The sequence below is a fragment of the Giraffa tippelskirchi genome, chromosome 5, assembly GCF_054371585.1.
Source record: "Giraffa tippelskirchi isolate mGirTip1 chromosome 5, T2T-mGirTip1v1.2.pri, whole genome shotgun sequence".
In the NCBI taxonomy this organism is placed as follows: Eukaryota; Metazoa; Chordata; class Mammalia; order Artiodactyla; family Giraffidae; genus Giraffa; species Giraffa tippelskirchi.
In genome coordinates, this window is record NC_137279.1 from 183,893,957 (window position 1) to 183,901,884 (window position 7,928).

A 7,928-nucleotide genomic window follows, 5' to 3' on the forward strand; every position below is an offset into this window, starting at 1 on the left:
AATTCTTCTGTTCATCTAACCTTTGGTCACTCACATGGTTGCATTCATCTGGAAGTTCCACGGTACTGGATGGCCCAAGATGGCCAATCTAGTGGTTAGCTGTTGGCTGAAGTTCCTTGATTCTCTTCTATGTGGCACATAACAAGATATCATGTGTTTCTTAAATGGTTGCAGCAGTGTTCTAAGACAGGGGTCCCCAAAGCCCCAGGCCACAGACTGGTACTGGTTTGTGGCCTGTTAGGAAGTAGGCCACACAGCAGGAGGTTAAGTGGAGGCCCAGTGTGTGAAGATTTATCTGTATTTACCACTGCTCCCCATCACTCGCATTACCACGTGAGCTCCACCACCAGTCAGATTAGTGGTGGCAATAGATTCTCATTGGAGTGCAAACCCTACTGTGAACTGCACATGTGAGGGATCTAGGTTGCATGCTCCTTATAAGAATCTAATGCCTGATGATCTGAAGTGAAGCTGAGGCAGTGATGCTAGCATTGGGAGCAGCTGCAAATGCAGATTATCATTAGGTCCCACTGATTCTGCATTATGGTGAGTTGCATAATTATTTCATTATATATCACAATGTAATGTTGGACAGTAAGGAGATCAAACCAGTCAATCCTAAAGGAAATCAACTCTGAATATTCATTGGAAGGACTGATGCTGAAGCTGAAGCTCCAATACTTTGGCCACCTGATGCGAAGAGCTGACTCATTGGAAAAGATTCTGATGCTGGAAAAGACTGAGGGCAGGAGAAGGAGGAGGCAGAGATAAGATGGTTGGATGGCATCACTGACTCAATGGATATGAGTCTGAGCAAACTCTGGAAGATAGTGAAGGACTAGGAAGCCTAGCATGCTGCAGTCCATGGGGTCTCAAAGAGTTGGACATGGCTTAGCAACTGAATAACAATAATAATGGAAATAAAGTACACAATAAATGTAATACACTTGAATCATGTCAAAACCACCCCCCGCCCCCCATCTGTAGAAAAATGTCTTCTACAAAACCATTCCCTGGTGCCAAAAAGGTTGGGGACCACTGTTCTAATATTATAGAAGTGAAAACTGCAAAGTTTCTTAGGGCTTAGCCTCAGACACTATCTATATAATGTTACTTTCACTAGATTCTGTTGATCAATGCAGGTAATGAGGACATCTCAGGTTCAAGAGATCAAGAATTAGATGAGAGGTGCAGGAAAATCACACTGAAAAAGAGAGAGCACAAAGAGCTGTGATTATTCTAACAGTCTATCACAGAGTTCAATAAGTTTGTGGAGTGAAGAATGTATTATATCATGTCTAAAGTTCCATGCTTCATATTCAAGGTCTGCTGTGATCTTTCTTCCAGAGCACAAATATCATATCTTTCCTGAGCACTCATCACAATCTGCTCTATTATTTATTTATTCATGTATGTGTTTTATCCTTAAAGGAAGAACCTTATCTTGTTCTCTCTGAATATCCCATGTATCTAGTAGATACCTAAGCTCCAAAGAGATGCTCTATAACTCTTTAAGGAATTTAACAACCTTGACATTTATTCGCCACCTTCCATTCCATCATCATGAAGTCACTAGTGGAATCATTCTCTGAAAATCCTATCATCACTTCTGTCTCCATGCCCTTATCTATTCCATTTTCCCCACCTAAAATGCTCTCCTTCTTCCTCTTGGCTTGTTTCAGTGTTTCTCACTGACATTCAGCAACTTTGGCCCTACTCACTGAATTCCAGTAGAGGCAGGGTCATTATGACAACCACGATAAATCCTCTGGTTGAACATCAATAGTAAGACCATCCTTTGGGTCTACAGTGGGCCAATATTGTTTTGTCTGTCCAGTACAACCTCTTGTCTTAGGAAGTGTTCTTCCCCACTCCAACTATGTTGTTCTTGAAGAAGTTACTATATTCCTATAAGATTCTGCCCTTCTAGGTAGCCTTGAATGTTGGAAGAAGGTCAGGCACTAGCCTGCCCATAAGCAGGTGCTGAAATTTAATAGGAAGCAGCAGTGGAGCAGACCCCTTTTGTCGTCCTTTGATGGAATCCTCTTCCTCCAAATCTACATTGATGGGTTGACTGAGTGCTGAGGATGCTAGTATCTAAACAAGCACTACTCACACCACAGACCATTAAGTCTCCGTAAAGCTTAGAGGGTTGGGTTGTAAAAATGCTTAGGTTTTTACAAAAACTGAAGCATAAAGGCAGCGGGGGCCGGATGCAATTGAATAAAACAAGGCAGAGGAATTTCTCATACATTTTTCCTGGTTCAGTAGCTAGAAAGGAAAAGGACACAAGAGGAAGACATGAATGGAACACTAAAAGCTACTGAGTTAAGGTTTTGGATATAGCAGTTTAAAACTAGAAAGGAGATAAGGACCTGTGCCTGGGGAATACCTCTTAAGTCACCAGAAGAGCTAAGACAGAGCTCCAGGTTGAACAAAGGGCAGACAGGGGTGAGCTAGGAAGGGGAAATCTTTTCTTCCCTATATTAACATGCGCCAAGCTAAAGTGAATGTGCACTTGCAATCAGTGACCTATATTCTCAATTCTGGTGACTGGCACCCTATTCTGTCACTCGGCAATCCAGAAACCCGAGTCTCTAGTTTTGCACTGAGTCTACTGTCCCTCGCCCCTCAGTATTAATCGTCAACAAGCCCTGTCAATTTTGCCTCTTTTTCTCTCAATCCATCTCCTCTTCTCTACTGTTACTACCATTGACCTAGTTCAGTTCCATATAATCTCCCACCTAGACAACTGGTCTTCCTGCCTAGTTTAATCCTCTTCCAATCCAGCCTTCATATGCTGCCAGAATAATCTTTCTCAAGCATGTATCTAACCATGTTGCACTCTTTCTTAACAACCCCCCACACCCACCAGCTGCCCAGTTCATACCATCTAAAAGCTGAACTCTAAGCCAGCACTCCAGCCTTTTTATTCCCTGTTTAACTTTCTGCCTTCCTTCTGGCCATCCCTCCCCCTCCTTCAAACACACACCCTGTGCTCTAGTTGCACTGACCTACTTTCAGTTCCCCAACACAACATGCTTTATCAAGCCCCTACACATACCTGGAATGCCTTCTCCTCCCTGCGCCAGCCAGAATTCCAATCCATCTTTGAAACTCAGTTCAGGAGTCATCCTGAATTGCCCCCTGAATTGCCCCAGACAAAATCGGGGCCCCCACAGCTACTTGTCTTACACATGTCTATTTACTTCTATTATTATTTTATTACACATGCCTATTTATTTCCTTGTCTTGAACCAGCAATGGGAAGCTCTCTGAGAACAAGACTGTATTTTATTTATCTTTATATTTTCCGTGTCTAGCATAGGCTTAAATAGGGGCTTAAGATTTGTTGAAGGAGTGGATGAATATTTGATAGGTACTTTAGCTTGCCAAAAGTTACAGTAAAGGAACTTCTGCATAAAAAATAGCTGATGTTGTGTGTGCTGTTATGCTTTGGAAAGAGGCCTGGGTATTTTTCAGTTTTGTTTTTTTAGATGTATTTTAATCATTCAATCAACAATGATTTATTAAGCATTCACTATGTGTTAGGTCTTGTGCCATTTGTAAAGGTCAAGGTACATGACATTAAGCAAGAAAAACAGCCTTGCCCTTCAAGCAGGTACTCTCCAAGAGAAGCTTTTAAGTATATGGAATATAGCACAAAACTATTTTTGAAAGCAGATTTTTGGAGTTCTAATTATTTCACTATTCCAAAGGAAAGTATAAACAGCTCGTTGAATAATTATAAAATGAAAAAAATGGTGGGGGGGGAGGTGAGCATGGTTAGGATAAAGTGGCTACAGGTCACAAATGGACTAACATGATCAATCCCCGACACATGGTGGCAGCACATCTCCAGGGATGAAGATTTACTAGAGACCCAGGACTTCAGAAAAGAAGCAGGTCTCACACTTTCAACTCCAGAGGAAGAGGAGTACTAAAAACTTAGCATGGTAGATTCAATATGAAGAAAAGATGAAGTAAAGATATAATTTAATTAACTTTCTCCCTCCAAACTTTTGTGGGCCTTTGGAATCTGCTTTTGTTTGTCTGTGTGCATGCTAAGTGGCTTCAGCTGTGTCCAACTCTTTCTGATCCTATGGACTGTAGCCCACCAGGTGCCTCTGACCATGGGATACTTGATTTTGTAGGTTGCCATTTCCTACTCCTGGGGATCTTCCTGACCCAGGGATCGAAGTAGCATCTCTTATGTCTCCTGCATTGGCAAGCAGGTTCTTTACAACTAGCGCCACCTAGGAAGCCCGTATATAAATGGAACTTTGGAATAGGCGGAACAGTGGTAAGTTACATGGCTTATTTTTTCATAATTACTGTTTATATTGATTTTGTGTGATATAATGATAGATCCTACTAGTGAAAATCTTCCCAATTTATACAACCAAAATAAGTGTCAGTATAGCAAAGTATTTCCTGTAGAGTACCTTACTTCCAGGTGTCCTACCAATGAAACTCATTTAAGAATAATGATCTAATTCAATGTTTTCTAATTACAAATAAGGAAAACAAGGCTCCAAGAAGCTAAATAAATTACCTAAGATCACAAAGCCATTTATAGGATTTGTTGTTGTTCAGTCACTCAGTCGTGTCAGACTCTCTGCAACCCCATGGACTGCCAGGCTTCCCTGTCCATCATCATCTCCCAGAGATTCCTCAAACTTATGTCCATTGAGTCAGTGATGCCATCCAACTATCTCATCCTCTGTCGTCCCCTTCTCCTCCTGCCTTCAATCTTCCCCAGCATCAGAGTCTTTTCCAATGAGTAGGCTCTTTACATCAGGTGGCCAAAGTATTGGAGCTTCAGCTTCAGCATCAGTCCTGCCACTGAATATTCAGGACTGATTTCCTTTAGCATGAACTGGTTTGATCTCCTTGCAGTCCAAGGGACTCTCAAGCATCTTTCTCCAGCACCACAGTTCAAAAGCATCAATTCTTCAGCACTCAGCCTTTTTTATTGTCCAGCTCTCACATCCGTACATGACTACTGGAAAAGCCATAGTTTTGACTATACAGAACTTTGTTGGCAAAGTAATGTCTCTGATTTTTAATACACAGTCTAGGTTTATCATTGCTTTTCTTCCAAGGAGCAAGATCTTTTAATTTCATGGCTGCAGTCACCGTGCACAGTGATTTGGGAGCCCAAGAAAATAAAGTCTGTCACTGTTTCCATTGTTTCCCCATCTATTTTCTGTGAAGTGATGGGATGGATGCCACGATCTTAGTTTTTTGAATGTTGAGTTTTAAGCCAGGGTTTTTTTTTTTTTTTTTTTTTTTTTGGTGGAGATGCCGGGGATCGAACCCGGGGCCTCATTTAAGCCAGGTTTTTCACTCTCCTCTTTCACCTTCATCAAGAGGCTCTTTTGTTCCTCCTCGCTTTCTGCCATAAGGGTAGTGTCATCTGTATATCTGAGGTTACTGATATTTCTCCTGGCAATCTTGATTCCAGTTTGTGCTTCATCCAACCTGGCATTTCGCATGATGTACTCTGCATATAAGTTAAATAAGCAGGGTGACAAATTTCTGGGATAGGCTCAGTCTAATCCCTGCAAAGTGAACACAGACAGAGCTTGTTGGATGGTTAACCTTGAGAATCAAAAAACAAAGAAGAGTCGAGGTGACTTTCAGATTTCTGAATTGGTGACTTGGATTATGGTGCTACATTCCCACCAAAATTGAGAATATAGATGCTAATTTCAAATACACAGCTTTGGCTTGGCACAAGTTAATATACAGAATAAAAACTTTCCCCTAGCTACCTCAATCCTTCCACCTCTTTTCCAAACCAGAGCTCTCTTAGTTTCCCAGGTGACTGAAGACGTGTTCCCCAAAGAGAGGAAAAATGCTAATTTGTTCTGAAAATGCTAATATCAGGAGTATCATCCCATTTATTCACTCCCCAGAGGGAGTTCAAGAATAATACAATGCTTCCCTGGCAGTCCAGTGGTTAAGAATCTGCCTGCCAAGGCAGGGGACACAGGCTCAATCCCTGGTCCAGGAAGATTCCACATGCCACACGGCAACTAAGCCCATGCACCACAACTACTGAACCTGAGCCCTAGAGCCCATGGTCTGCAACAAGAGAAGCCGCTGCAGTGAGAAGCTGGCACTTCGTAACTACAGACTAGCCCCTGCTTGCGGCAACTAAAAGAAAGTCCTTGAGCAGCAGTGAAGATCCAGTGCAGCCAAAAAAAAAAAAAGAATATAGTTGTCAAGTGACTGAGTTAATTAGTTTAATAACTATTGATTGATTTCTCTACCATGATTCAGGTATGTTCTAAGCCGTTGGTTCTCAAAGTATGGTTGCCATACCAGCTGAATTAGCGTTACCTGGGAACTTGTTAGAAATGCAAATTCTTGGGCCTCACATTAGACATACTAAACCAGAAATTCTGGGAATGAAGTCCAAAAGTCTGTTTTTAGGGGCCCTTCAGGTCATTTTGACACATGCTCAAGTTTGAGAATGATATTTTAGAATACAGAGATTGTGGTGTTAAAAAAAAGTGCTTGTCCCCTTGAAGTAACAATATACAAATACACAAAAATAAAACTTCAGGCAGAGGTAAGTGCTGTCCAGGAAACCAGTACAGAGGATGGTGGGAGAATGTAGAGGCTGTGCAAGCAAGGTCCCTCTGAGGAGTATGAGCTCTGGAGTCAGACTGAGCAGGATGTGAATATTGACTCCAGCAGTTACTAACCTTTCAAAGGTTTAGTTTCCTCATCTGCTAAAATGGAAATATATTATTACCTTACATTACTCTAAAGATTAAGTAAGATACTATTTGCAAAATTCTTGTAACTTGGGGGTCTCAAGTAAACCCCCAATAAATGTTAGCCCTCCATATATGAGGAAAGAGTGTGTAGATGTATATTTGTTGTTGTTTAATTGCTAAATTGTATCCAACTCCTTGAGACCCCATGGACTGGAGCCCACTCTGCTCCTCTGTCCATGCGATTTCCCAGGCGAGAACACTGGACTCGGTTGCCATTTCCTTCTCCAGGGTATCTTCCCGACCCAGGGATTGAACCTGCGTCTCCTGCTTGGCAGGCGGATTCTTTACCACTAAGCCACCAGGAAAGCCAGATGTATATCTGGGAATCATCAGTGTAAATATTAATAGTAAAGTGCATGAAAAGGTGGATAGACTGAGATGTCAGAAAAGAGACTGGATGATGGGATCTTATTGGTGGGAGCAGAAGTGGGTTGGAAGTTGGTGAGGAGGTGATGAAATAAGGATGAACATTTATCTGAACCCAGCTACAGCTGGAAATTTGGAGGAGAAGGCCAGTCGATACGGTGAGTAACTATCCTGGTTTGCCTGGGACTGAGGAGGTGGTACTTTCAATGATAAAACTGGGATAGTCCTGGGAAAATAGAAACAAGCTGTTCATCCTATCAGTGGATAGGATCATCGTTGGTGAAGTCAGGGAGGTAACTGTGACCTTTCTTTTTTGGTGCTCTCATCTCTTCCTTACAGTAACCTTGTAAATATCTTCTAGTAGTGAGACTCAACAAGAATCTGGAGGGCAAGGAAGCTCGAATAATGCAGTGGGGAGAAGTCAGTCTTGCCTGGATAGAGAAGGATAATGAAAGAGATAGAATGGACCTGAAGGGGCAAAGAGTAACCAGCACAATGACAAGGAATTAGAACTGTCTGGGATTAGTCTGACTCCAGTCATTTTTTTTTTTAAACCTGCCTTGTTCAAAGAGTATGGGAGTGGAATGGGTGGGTGTTTTCTGCATACTCGGATTAACCTTAAATAAAATTACAAACCTTACAAACCTTATCCAAGGATATTCTTTGGTATCTGAGCAGCCACAAAACTTTTCTGATGTCCAGTGGCGTGAGTGCCAAGTACAAGAAGGAGCAGGTAGGATCCAGCTGCTCCAAGAATGGAAATCCTGGAGG